Source organism: Babylonia areolata, chromosome 10 (genome assembly GCF_041734735.1).
Source record: "Babylonia areolata isolate BAREFJ2019XMU chromosome 10, ASM4173473v1, whole genome shotgun sequence".
NCBI classification, from domain to species: Eukaryota; Metazoa; Mollusca; class Gastropoda; order Neogastropoda; family Buccinidae; genus Babylonia; species Babylonia areolata.
In genome coordinates this window covers 14892812-14907468 of record NC_134885.1, presented here as the reverse complement: position 1 = coordinate 14907468, position 14657 = coordinate 14892812, and the positions used below count along the sequence as shown (strand labels likewise).

The 14657-nt window shown below is 45.2% G+C and overlaps 1 long non-coding RNA gene across 1 annotated transcript; it reads left to right on the top strand.

Annotated features, from left to right (window-relative positions):
• The first annotated feature begins 2095 nt into the window (after nucleotides 1-2095).
• Nucleotides 2096-13167, top strand: LOC143286816 (uncharacterized). Its single transcript, XR_013055857.1, has 2 exons — nucleotides 2096-6692; nucleotides 12909-13167. It is a non-coding gene; the product is annotated as an uncharacterized LOC143286816 (long non-coding RNA).
• The last annotated feature ends 1490 nt before the right edge of the window (nucleotides 13168-14657 follow it).

The window sequence follows — 14657 nt, the reverse complement described above, 5'->3', positions numbered from 1 at the left end:
GGCAGCCATTATGACTCCTGTTCCTGTGCTCTCCATTCGGCTAAGTTTTTTTTTCCCGTATTTTCTGTCTGTCTGTCGATTCTCTGGTGTTCTTGTTTTTTGTCAAATTTTGTCTTCAACCAGGTCACATAGTTATATGGTTCGATTGGGAGATCAGGCTAAAATTAAGGCGCAATCGCAATAGATTCGCAGACACTCTGGGCCCTCTATTTCTGGCCCTTTCAACAACGCCAACCCGCCGCCTCCTCCACTTCCTTTGCTTCCTCTGGTCGACTCCAGACCTCCACCACCTCCTGCACACTCTCTGGCGACTTCTAGGGGTACCTTACCCCATACTCAGGTCAGTGGTGCCATTGATGCTTTCCTTTTCAATTCGCGAACGAACTCGACGCGATCCGCGTTTCTCGGCCCTGCCAGTCGGCAGGATGCCCGAGTCGATCTCCTCTATCACTTTTCCCATGCCAACAATGGAATGTGCCATAACCCCTTTGGGAAAACAACACCATACACTGGCTTTGGATCTGCACGCTAGACTGGCCCCTATGTGCGATGCGTCCGTGGCGGCGGCCGTGACATTGGCTCACGCGCCCCCCACGCGGCATGCCTCTTCCGTCTCAGATCCTATGGCGACCAAGGCGCTTAGGGATGCCCTCCCCAGGGGTAGGGAGGAAGGTGGACCACTAGGGGACATGCTTGCCCATGCGCGTGCACCCTCCCCTTGTCCCAATTTTCCGATCCAAGGGAGACAACTGCTTCGGCACCCTTGCCGGTGACCGCCGCAGTTACTTCCCTTTACCGACACGGCCCCTCGCCAACAGTGCGGGTGCGTGCACGGTCCCTTCAAGCTTTGCGGTGATAACCCCATCTGCCACACCGCCGGTTGCTGCTGTTTCCCATCCACTAATTGCGTCTCAGCAAGCTGCTCAACCAAACAACCAGCAACTCATTGTGAACTTGCTGCAGCAATTATGCACTGGTGCCACTCCTAGTGCCTGCTCCACCCCTTGCCCACAGAGCAGATGCGTGCACAGCCCATTGAACTTCGGCAGTGCCGGTTTTTTCTGCCCCACTGCATATCTCCACTGTTACCCAGACTAATATTGGCAGTTCCACGTCGGAGTGCCTCTTGATAACTCGATCCTGCCACTTGGCAGTGCTAGGGCTGATCTTGTCTATCCCTTTATCCGTCAACACACAACAGTTGAACGTCGGTCCTCTCGCAGGAACTATTTGCGCGATTGGACCGCCGTTCACCTACAGGGGGATGCACATCCCACGGCAAACCGACGGACTTGCCACCCCCTCGTCCACGACGCCCATAACACTGGTTACGGCGCCGTCATGCCACATGTCCCGACCGTCTCGCGTCCGATGGCGACCGATTCGGGTAGGGATGCCCACGGCACTAAGGGACATTATAATTATTCCCCTTGCGGCCGTATTCACCTCTATCGGTTATGGTGGCATCGAACCACAGACTCTCACACGCAGCATGACACTCCTCCCTCTACAGCGAGGAAACGTCACACCAGGGGATATGTGTTCTAAAGACACCATCCTTTTCGCCGAATATCGGCGCCAAGGGAGGCAACTCCGCATTAGTAACCGACACAGCACGTCACTCCTGCCCCCCGTGCTGTCCACCAACGATTTTTCTTTGATTTCTCATTGGGTCCTGATGCCCATTCATGGACTTCACACAACTTTGCAACTGCACCTTTCTTGCTGTTTCTCAGGCTATTGGCGACTGAACCTTTGGGTTCTTCATCCCCCCACACAGGCACACAGCCCTCTGCAGGCAACCAGTCCTATTACCATTTTCTTCTTGTTATACACAATAACAGGAAATAAATCACAATATTTCCCCTTCTATACTTTTGATTTATTATCACAATCAACAATCACGATATATATATATATATATATATATATATATATATATAGATATATATAAATACAAAAAAAAGAAAAAAGAAATTATATATATATATATATATATCATACATATATATATACACACACATATACATATATATCTATGAGATATCTTACTACATTTATACACATTTCTGCTTTCACTTATAGATGTATACTTATCCCTTGGTATACACGTGTGTGCTTACGGGATAGGTTCATACGACTTTCATATTAACATGTACAATTATAGTTCTATCTCTATTCATTCACATCTATTCATTGAGATTCCCTACATAGCAATATAGGCACACTTGCATCTGCGTCCTTCTGTTCACAATGCCCAGAACTCTCTGCGTCTACGTACTGGCACTTTATTCAGATGTGTATGTACATCTCATATATAGGTGCATACACAGATTCCTTTCCATAACTGATTATGCACACTCACCCATTTACTTGGGTATATCTGTGCACGCTACACGTATGCTTATACAGCCGCTTATTTCTTGTGTCTCGATCTCTTGTCATTGGCATGTTCCTGACATCATCACTTGAGTTGATGGAAGTTTATAATCCCTTTGCACATATATGTATTCATTTTCATAAATTCATCCCTACCTTGCTTTCGGAGGACGACTGCACTCACAGACAAAACTGCCTCATTCATGCCTGAATGTATGCTCCTTCACATTTTAGTAGTGGCTGGTCCTTAGGGACCCACACACACCCCCTTCCCACCCACAGGGCTAAGAATGCCCTCTCTTGGTGCAAGGAGGGACAAGGCAACCCAACTCATTTGCCTGCAACAATCACCCATACGGCTGGAGATGTCCTAACCTGGCACAAGGAGGGATGTGGCTGTCCAACTTAGAGGAGCCACTCCGGACACACATGCCCTTCATTCCTTCCAAGTCTGTAAGGCATCCCTTCTTCCCCCCCTTGCCAACAGCAACCCTTGGTTTGCACCACTGTGGTTGTGACAACAGCTCCACACGGGCTACCTATATCCTAGCCAGCCCTCCCATGAAGGGGTGTCTATCTTTGCCTTCCAAGTTTTAGCAGACCCAAAAACTGCCCACTGGGCAGGAGACAATCACCCTAAGCCCATCTCTTCCACTCTTCTCTAGTAGCAGAAGGCCTGGGTCAAAATTGTTTTCCTCTACATTTTGGAGAAAGGCATATTGACGAGGACGGATGCATCTCACAAAGCACAACGAACCATCCATTAGCCACAGGGGTGTACCTTTCTGCCCACTCATACCAGCACGGCAGATGCCGCATTCAAGCACATCAGTTCACCCCATCACCTTGCTTGAACAGAGATCCAGCATCAACGTCTCAAACAATTGGCGTTTGAAAGCACTTTCTGCACTTGGTCCCTGCCCGATCCTTTCAGCCTCAACACACAACCACTGCTGTGGTTACAGATGGTCATTCCTTCTCAAGCACTGTCTTTCCAATGAGACACTTCCAGGGGTTTCTAGCCTAGGCAGGCTATCCCATCATGACGCCCCAGCCAGGCCTGCCAGAGGATGACTTTGTTGTCACTTCGGAAGCAAGCACCATGTCTTTCAGACACACAGTTGCACCACAAGACCCCGTCAACTCCTTCCGGCTTCCTTACATTGCAACATAACCTGCATGGTGGACACCTTCATCCCTCAAGCACACAGCAGCTGTTTCCTGATTTACCCATGCTGATTGTCGTGTACGACAGTCACCATCAGAACAGCAGAGGAGGCAACTGCTGTCCCGACTATTCGGGCTGGAATTCGATTATACAATTTATAGTAGAGAGTGTTTTGCCCAAGTTGCATCCCCAGTCCCTCGACCAAGAGGGCCTTAGGACTCATCAATGGGACGGATCCCAAAGGCTAGTTAGGCCCAAGGCTACAGCACTAAGTCCCAGTGCAATTTGACTTCTATTCTGAGAGACATAGTCATTCATGAAAGACTAAGCTGCAAATGATTTCCCTTTGCAATTAAGAAACCACTGATAATACAGCTCTCACTTTGCAGTTGGCCATACTGAAAACGTATGTCAGATCAGTGCTTTGATGTAAATAGCCAGTACAACACATCTTGAGCCACTTACCTCCCTGCCCCCACCCCGCTCCATCCCAGACTTAGTGCGCACCACACACAGCCAGAGGCCTGTCATGGATCCGGTCCCCTTTCTCACTAAAGAACCTTCAGCAAAACTTTTCCCCATGGAAACCCTCTTTCATTTGGAATTCCACCACAGAATGAGACTCAGTGACCTGTGGGCACATGAAATGCACTTCCACAGCCTGATCCAACCCAGCCATTGACTGCCGACAACTTCTGCAGGTTGCTCCAACATGCCACACTCAGGTAGAGAAGCCACCAAGCCTTCCGTATGCCCCTTCGTGATGGTACCTACCTGGGCAATTGCACAACCCTGTCCCAGAGACACCAGGGACAACAAGTCTTTTGTTGCCAAATGTCTGCCATTCTATGCATAGGCAACAACCAGTGCTGTCATTTTTTGGCAACGACAAAAAAGTGGTGGGGGGAGCGCCCATTGCCTGTCAGCTCGCATGGAGGAGCTCTACAGATCTGGCTGTCATGCCTAAGGCAAGCCCAACATGACGACCTACCTCTGTCTCGTGCCACAGTTTCCTTCAAACACATATATCACTTCCACTATCGGCTCACATCCGATGTGGAATCATCAGATCAAATCACATGTGCACCTCCTTGCATTGACGCTCAACCGCGCTCAAATGAGACAACCCTATAAGGGTACATGTTTCCTTCCCCTCCTTTGATTCGAGGGGCTCTCAGTAAAGTGTGGATTCAACCCACCGACCCGATTTTCTTTGCGCTACATTTATCAGCACAGCTGTGGTCCACAGACCTCCCCCACAATACAGCTGCGGACCTCTGTCTTCTTTGCCCGCACCAATATCCTTAGGCGACACAGTACACTCTACTTTCGTCGAATTCTACTTGAGGGACATCTATCGCTTTAGGGATGATGGCTCATCGACTTCTACCAGAGAGATGTCGCACGCCTGCGGGATGATGGCTCAAGAGGCATCGCTTCGTGGTAGCTGCACAACAGGCCATCACAGCACACAGACAGTAGAACAGGCGAGCCCTCCACCTTGTCGCGCTATTCTGTACTAGTTGGGTCATGGTTAAGTATGTGTAATTAAAAGGAAATTTTCTATCTAAAATTACGTTTGAATAACATACTTACCGTGACCCAAATTTAAGACCCTCCCGTCCTCCCCGCTTCCTGTTCTCCCTGCTCGCTGCGCTGGTGATGGCATATTGTCGTCAAAAGAGAGCGCTAGCCAGCGGGACAAAGGGGAGGTTACCTACTTCTGGAGGTTATCGGCCGTAGTTTCGTTTTCTCCGCATAGGCGGATAGTAGTTTTCACAGGACAGGAATGTCAGACCCCTGCCGGAGTCTGCACAAGTTGGGTCACGGTAAGTATGTTATTAAAACGTAATTTTAGATAGAAAATTTCCTATTGCACCTATTGTCCGTTTTGTTGTGTCATGAGTATTGTTAACAATTTAACCTAATTTTCTCAGGAATGTTCTCGTTTTGTTTGTATGCAGTATTTTTTTTGTTCACTCCCTTTTGTTGCTGTTGTCAATAATTAAATGTTATCCTTTGCGTTGATGATGAGTTTTTAATGGCATGGCTATTTTTGTGAGCGGTTTCCTTGGAGAAATGTTCTCCTTGGCCCTTTTCTTAATTTCACTATGGTTGTTCAGAAGTTACTTTAATCTGCTGAGTTAGTGTTTGAGTAATATTCATTGGCTGTTACTGGAACAGACTGAAGGACAATAGTTACTAATTTTCTTGCATTTGGAAAGGATGGAAAACATAATCCTACTTTTTCTTCTTCTTTTTCTCCTTATTTATATTCTCCATTTTCTTCTTTCTCTGATGATGATGATGATGATTGCTGTTGTTGTATTACTGTTACGGCTGATGACATTATTCTTGTTGTTTATTCTGTTATTTTCATTTTCACCATCATTGTCATTGTTCAGGTTATGTCAGTGATTGCAGTATTTTTCACTTTTTGATGTACATTGTATGCAGAACCATCTTCTAATATGCAGCATTATTTATATGTTTTTCTTTCCTGTTTTTAGATTATGATGCAACCCCTAAGTGATTTCAAAGAGTATTCATTGTTTTATGAATTATATTGCCACATATCAGTCTTCTTACTTTTCCATTTTAATGGGCAATATGTTTTGAAATAAAAAGCTTTTTTTGACTTCAATTTTTTTTTTTTTTTTAGTAAATAGACCAGAGTCAGTTTTCTTCCACACACACACACAGAGAGAGAGAGAGAGAGAGAGAAGGATGTAATTAACAAAGTTAATGAAATTGGTCCAGTATAAATTTTGGTTCTATGAAAATGCCAGTGAATGCTCCATTGTGAAAAAAATGGGAAATTTGAACCAGTTTTGTTGAAGATATTAGCCAAGAAAAAGTTTAAAATTGTGTGAAGATGAAGCCATACCATTTTGTCACTGGGATACACGGACTTTTCTTACCACTGTGTTTCCCGATATCTTTTTACTCACTCTGTTTTCTCCTGTCCATCAAAGGTGTGTTGCAGTATGTATTGTCGCCCCTGCATGAATTGTCACTGGTGACAATACGTGTAGCCCTCACTGCACGTTTTGTCGCCCCTTTGCGCTGGTACTCTTTTGAGGAGTGAGGTGTGACGTACCTTTTACGACCCATTGAGAGTCGTTGAAGGGCTGTGCCTTCGCAGGTAAGATAACACGCACACGCACACACACACACACACACACACACACACACTTGCACACAAGCACAACACACACACACACACACACACACACACACACACACACACACAGTAGCCAAACCTGACCAGTTTACAACCCATCCACTTTTAACTTTCGGTCGACTCGAGATACAGAGCCCACTGGGTGAGAACTCGTGGCGTAACGTTTACAAACCAGTGTGGCGTCGTTGAAGGACTGTGCCCTCACAGAAAAGATAAAACACACACATACACACACAGACATCTGCACGCACTAAACACGCAAACATGCACACACACTCACACACATACCCACACTCACCAAATACACCGGCACGTTATACCCCCACCTCACCACCACACACCCCTTTTACATAAACACGAATGTACTCTTACACACACACACACACACACACACACACACACACGGAATACACGTGCACGCATATACTCACACAAACAAGCACACAGTAATCACATGTGTGCGTGCATACGCAAACACACACACACACAACACCACCAACAGTGCAGAGGTGGAACAATATGTGCCGGCGACATGAAGGGACAATACATGCCGCAACAACAGCACCAGTGCAGAAGGGTGACTACATGCAGTGAGGGCTGCACATATTGTTTCTGGCGACAGTCCGTGCAGGGACGATACAACAAGGTGTGCTGTTGTGTGAAAAGCAAGGCTGGTATATAGTGGACATTTACAACTGATTGGGTGGACACTCCAGTCTTGTTCTCTGCATGCTAAATTATGTGTAGGCCCCTCCTCATTCTGTGGTGTTTTGAACTCTGGCAGCTGATTTCGGACAATGACCACAGATTGTATCCAGAATTATTGCAATCTGGCGTCGACTTGGTTTTTGGTGCTTGCAAATGACATGGGGCCAAGCACTGAAGAATTAAATACAGGACTGGGACAGTCACTCAACATGAGACTGGATGCTGTCTCCACCGTGACAGACGTACCGTCAATAAATTGCCAAATGAAGGGTTTCAGTGAAGAACTCAAGAAAAGAGAAGAGATGATGAAAGGAAGACTGCACGACTGGAAGAAAGACTGATAGAGATGAGCGAAGAAAATGAATGGCTTGAGATACGAACAAAACAAAGACAAAACAATCTTGTGTTCTACGGGGTACCAGAAGGAAAAGAAAGGGACAGAGGGAAGTTCCGTTTAAACACCATCATGCAGCTTCATAATCAGCGCAGCAATGAGAAAAACTAATTGTGTGACGAAATTGACAATTTATACTGCATCAGGAAGAAGAATTGTAAGAGTGACCGAGTCCCCTTTTTAGTGAAGGTGGTGAGAAGCAGAGACAAAAGACACTTGATCTCTCGCAAGTCATTCCGTAAAGCGCTGAAGAAGGAGGGCGTGAGCATCAACGACGACCTAACGTGGAAACAGCGTGGCACACTCTGCCAGCTGAGGGAGGAGGGCAACATGGCGTTCTACAGGGAGGAAGACTGCACTGCTTTCTCAAGGAGCATCAGGAACATGATCGGACCACAGCACCTGCAGCGCATACTCCAGACCACGACGACCAAGAGGCGCAAGAACCGGCGACAGTTTCCGTCTGGGATAATGGTCCGTTCTGCCCCCAGCCCCAACAACAGGACGACTAAAGGCAGACAAGTAGATTTCCAAACCAGAGCGCACGAGGTTTAGGTCGCAGTGGTAGCGGTGGAGGGAGCAGTGAGGACCTGATCTGCAGTGGTGATGGTGACCATGGCGAGGGTCACGGCGGCGACAGCAGTGAGGATGACGGCAGGAACGGGAGATGTGCTACACCACAGCAGCATGGTCAGGACAGCAGTCAGCCATCTCCGCCCAAAGGGGCGGGGAGGAGGAGGAGGCTGCAGTCATAGGCACAGGCACCAGCCACAGGACAACGACAGCTGTTGTAAGTTTCTGAACTAGAACGTTGGAGGTATTCTGACCGAACTGGGTGACAGTGATTTTCGAAATTTTATAAATGAATATGATGTAGTATGAGTTTCTTATCACTGTGTATATCTGACTGAAACATTTCTCAGGTACGCCACCGAGTTGAATTATTTTCCAGAGTTCATTCGGTTTTCTAAGCCAGCTACAAAGGTAAGTCACCAAGGCAGACAAAGTGGTGGGGTGCTCGATTTAGTGAAGAAAAGGCTGTGAGGACACGGGTTCGAATCCCAGCGGAGGTGGGTTTTTCGGCCTGTGGCCGGCTCCTACCCAGAGTTGAGTGTGCTGTGGGCTTAAATGGGGAGACTGGGACCACACAGTCGAGTGTCATCCACTTCAAGGATGCGTCTTTGGGTGTGTTGCTCTAATTACCTAACCAACACTGCAAGCGTCTGTATCTCTCGGGCCTGGTTAACGCCGGGATATCAGTATGACAGGAAGCGTAGAGTGCAGCCTTGTCACGCAGTCCCAAACCAAAATGGACCTCCATAGCAACATCATCATCGTCATCGTCATCATCATCCTCCTTCGTCATCATCAATATAAACAAAACAGTCTCAAAGTCTGTGGCCTTTCATGCCCTGCTCTCATGGTGACCTCAGTTTCGATACCCCTCCACTTCAGTGCTTTGGGTGATCCCTGTCAATGTCTTCAGTGTCGGCAAATTCATCGGGGGCTGTTGCTGGAGGGACGCGGTGGCGGTCTCCACTATGGGAGGGACGCTCACTCAGTCTGGCTCCGCGACCAAGCCATTATTGTCGTTAGTAGGGGGCTTAGTAGGTGGTGTCCTAAGTACGTTGAATCAGAACAGGCACCACTGAACACCACCGAAGTGACTCAGCAGCAGTGCAGGGTCTCCTCTGGTGTGTGGCCTCCTGGCGACCTAACATCGATGGTTCCCTGCGGACTGCGGACGGTGGAACTGTGACAGACGAACCGTGTATGGGGGAATCTAAATGAGCGGCGTGGGAGTAATGCCACTGAAATGGTGCAGATGATGGTGCAGCAAAAAACAAAACAAAACAAAAAACCCATTATATTTCTGAAACTAGATAAAAGTTGTTTTTTTCTTCTGACAAACATGTCATCATAATTATGTTTTGCTTATGTCTGTCCCATTGATTCCCCATACTTAGTGTATAAAGGCAACACAATTAAATCCACAATTGCATTGATAGATAAATGTCTACTTCAGTGTTTAAAGCGATATCGGAACGTACATCTTCTCTGTGGTGACTTCAATGGAGTATCAGTATCAGTATCAGTAGCTCAAGGAGGCGTCACTGCGTTCGGACAAATCCATATACGCTACACCACATCTGCCAAGCAGATGCCTGACCAGCAGCGTAACCCAACGCGCTTAGTCAGGCCTTGAGAAAAAAAAAAAATCAATGGAAGAACAGGCAAGCTGAACAGTTGTGCTGTGGAACAGAATGCTGATCACGACAGCTGTGTTCAATCAGATGGTACTGAGTTTAGACAGTCGCAAGATGCTGTTGTCAATAGTTTTGGTCGACTGCTGCTTGATTAGTGTCCTGCTTTTATTTAAGGATACTTAATGGAACATCTCCTGGTGATGAAAACGAAAACGGTAGTTTTGCCTATGTATGCAAGACTGACTGGCTGTAGCGTTATTGACTACTTTATTACCTCACAGGAGATTGTCAGTTCAGTATCTCAGCAGTTTTGGAGAGATTTGAATCAAAGCATTTGCCGGTGATGCTGACGGTCGGGTGATTAGATCACCTTATTCATGATACAATCAAAGAATGCTTTGTGGAAAAAAATGTTTGGGATGATAACCATTCAGCCGAGTTTGAAGCAAGTATTAGACAGGCTGAATTTCAAATAGTTACAAACAATGCAATATATCTGTTGTCAAATTATGTAAACAATGCCGTCCATTGTCTGACTGAAGGTCTGGTGAAAGCGGCTGACTGCATGAAAAGAAAGATAATACAGGCCCGAGACAAACCCCGTGGTTTGACTGTAAGAGTGTAAGAGAAACCAGAAGACGCTGGAGACAGTTTAGACGCTCGAAAGATATTCGACAACGACAGACAAACAGGACTTGTTACGTAGAATACCGAAAGAGGTACAGACGGATTTTGAAAGAAAAGTGCCAGTTATACAAGACTTACTGAAATATCGAAAAACTCAAAACAGGGAAAGAGGTGTAAACGCTGAACCAGCGGAGTCAGCAGCAGCCTACCATAAGTAAAGCAGACTGGTTCAGCCATTTAATTCAAAGGTGTTCACTGAGGCTACAGGTACTGTGAATGCATCTAGAATCAATTTTTCTATTCACTGATTCAACTTATATGTGGGGAATGGAGCTTGAAATGAACATGTTGGTAGCCCAGATGTTTATTCAATAAAATCTTCTCTCATTCTCTCTGTCTCTGTCGCTCTCTCTCAATGGACGGATTTGAATAATATAACTGATGAAAACCAAGCTGGTTTTAAAAGAGATTGTTCGACAATTGATCACATGTTTATTTGATCTGCCGCATTACAAAAGCATTTTGCAAATAAACGGAAATTGTATGTTGCCTTTGTGGATTTGAAAAAAAAAAAAAATCATCGGTTTTGCTATGGAACGTTGTATGAATGTCTTCAGTTCAACAATTAATTACTTTGTCTATGGTGAGCTTGGTAGATACCCAGTTTATTTGAAATCGAATGTAAAGTGTATGAGTTAATGGTTCCCCCGTGGGGATGCCGGCGGGGGTCTTTCAGTTTAAATAGCATCCCCGCGTCAGTTCTGGAAATACTGCGCAAGAAATTTCCTCTTTTCTGTCACTCTCTTTGTTTATGTCTTTTTTCTTCCTTCACTGTTGTATCTTTTTTGTGCCTTCCCAGTCCATCCCCCTTTCTGTTTTCAAGTAAGCCTTTATACGGTTTTTTTTCCTCTTTTACCACAGTCTATGATGTACTATCTGTGCTGTTTTGTTCTGACGATTTGGTAGTGAGATGCAAACACTGGGGTGGTGGGCACCAGGTGTCCATTCTGTAGTGTTATTTGCCTATGTATGGCCTTTTTATGCATTTTTTGTTTGGCTTTGAAGTATTGTTTTTTTTGGGGTTTTTTTTGTTTTTTTTTTTGGGGGGGGTGGGGGGGGGGGGGGTTATGATTTTTGTAATCTGGGGATGATAAATCAAGCGGGATGGCTGGCGTCCTCAGCATGGCCTAATCTTATTCGCCATTAGTGGCTAGTATAATGTTTCATGAACTGTGTTTTGTGCTTTATCTTACGTGTTTTTTTGGTGTGTGTATGTGACAGTTTTGTGTTGACGCAGTTGAGCATTTCTATGGTTTGACAGTCCGGATATGGCCCTGTGCTGTCAGCTGGACTATAAGCAACAGTTATTTCTTTAACAATTAACTAGGATGGAAAACGACAGGTTACACTACAAAGCGGATACAATACTGTTGAATTTAGATAACAGTGGTGAAAAGACTTGGGATACTATCGTACGTGTTTGTATACATACGGCTTTGCATATGTGTGGGATAATCAGAGCGGGCGTTCAAACTATCAGTGGATTTCGTAGATGTTTCCAGTATAAAAAAAGAAGATTCTATATGGCATGATTGGCATGATCATATACAGACTGGTGATAGTGTTGCGTTGCGCTGACTATTCATGATGGAGGATGATGGTGATTTTACACATACACCGCGACGCAGTCATTCCATCCGCGAACCATTTGCAGTTCGGGAACAGTGAGCTCTTGCCATTTACTTCTGTCTACATACAGGTATTACAACAAAACTGATTGGCTGACTTTCTGCCACAGCGTAAACACATAATTGTGAGATCATCACCCAACACCCCCACTTGATCGAAACGATTACACATGCAAACCAATACTGAATAAACTTAATTCTTTAACTGTGCTCTTCTAACACTAGTACTTTTGAACAAAATGTATAACAATTATATCTTCCACCAATTGAAACACACTGGTTTGACAGCATTGTAAGTTGCACATGTATACATGGATTACCTAACTGTGTCAGCGTATAGTGCATTACAAAAATAACTGAAAATTGTACTCTTCAAAAACAAAGAACACCAACAAAAATTCTGTAGGGACCTGTATTCTACATCATCTATGTGTGGCCGTGACCCGAGTGGTTCTAATAGGGTACGGCACAAAAGACTTAACTAAATATGATTGATTGAATGCAGTGGGACCGACACTGACACTGACAGTGACAGTGGTATGTGGCTGACCAGGCCCATGCCAAGACCCAGGACACCAACCCGGCGAGCTGCACCAGAGCCGCCTCCACTACCATCAGATCCTGCACCTAGGCGCTCCACACGACTGGCAACCAGGGCACCACTGACTGTGTGAGGAGACTGATGATGAATATTTTGCAAACAAAGACTGGTGATGATAAAAAAAAATTTAACAGCCAGAACAATCATGATGCCAATACTCATGTTGTTTGTTTATTTTTTTTATTCTTGCTAAGTGGAAACAGTACTAATATGTTATTTTTCATACCATTCCTGTTCATGCTTTAATCCTGTTTTCATTTAAGATATTTCTGCATAATTCATGTTTCATGTTATTTTATTTCTCTTCTTGCTTAATTTAACCTGTGATCTAGCTTGTCACAGGGTCTTAACAATGCAAAGTATGTTTATAATCTATGCTTTTATACATGTATGCTACTCAACATGCGCATCTGACAGTGATAGGATAGATAGATTGATAGGCACACAAATGAATGCTTTCCATCTTCATAGTGTATTTACCTAATTGGGACCCCTTCCGACACTGGTCGAGCCGTCAGCAGGTGGTCTGGCGAGGACAAAATGATGTAAGCGGAGTGACGTCACACATTCTGGGCGCGGGTAAGGAGGTAAAACTGTCGTCTGCTAATACAGCTTGTGCGTGAGGCAAGCTAATACAGCTCGTGCATGAGGCAAGCTAATACAGCTCGTGCGTGAGGCAAATATTGGAGCAAGCATAGCGCTTGGTCACACCTCCCCCCATCTTTTGAAATCCATCGTCCGCGATGGTTAATTAAAAGTACTCTTTGTGAGCAGACTTAGCTGAGCATCAAATAAGAATTATTGGGCAGGTAAGGGAGATAATTTTGCTGATAACTGATAGCTAAGCGAATGTGAAATGACTGCAACATTCTTAGGAACAACACCCCCACTCATTACCCACTCGGCCAATTTATACAGATTAGGCGAACTACAAAGACAATCACGTGGGCTGCAAACCAGATCGTCACTAATCTGAAGAAATCTGATGAGAACTGTGTTTGTTACAAGGTGTTCAGTGACAGATTTCTAAATGATTCCTGAACCGATTTGCATCGGATAAGTTGCAAAAGAAAGAGCTCAACGCCTACTTTATAATGAGTATAAAATGAAGTGTTGGTTATTTAAGATGAATTTATAATCTTAATTTAAGTCACCTGAACAGGGTCAGTTTTAACGAGCTCGTCACTGAAAATTACAAACTGCGTTAAATCAGTGTAACGTAGGCAAACATAAATGGAGCAGACTTAAAGATGGAATTGCGCCGATTCTGCCAGTATATAATACTTGTAGTTTACTGATCTGACAAATGAGTTATTAATTAATTACGGTGGAACAGAAACACAAGTTTCTTCTCAGCCAATGACGTACCGTGACGCGACACTGGTCGAGCCGTCAGCAGGTGGTCTGGCGAGGACAAAATGATGTAAGCGGAGTGACGTCACACATTCTGGGCGCGGGTAAGGAGGTAAAACTGTCGTCTGCTAATACAGCTTGTGCGTGAGGCAAGCTAATACAGCTCGTGCATGAGGCAAGCTAATACAGCTCGTGTGTGAGGCAAATATTGGAGCAAGCATAGCGCTTGGTCACATATGAAGAACACTTATTTCCCAAAAATCAGAGTTCTGAATTTGCTCAGCTGAGATTTTGTGGCAGGTTTTGTCATGACATCTGCCAACATCTGTGCAGTAGGGCAGTATCTGA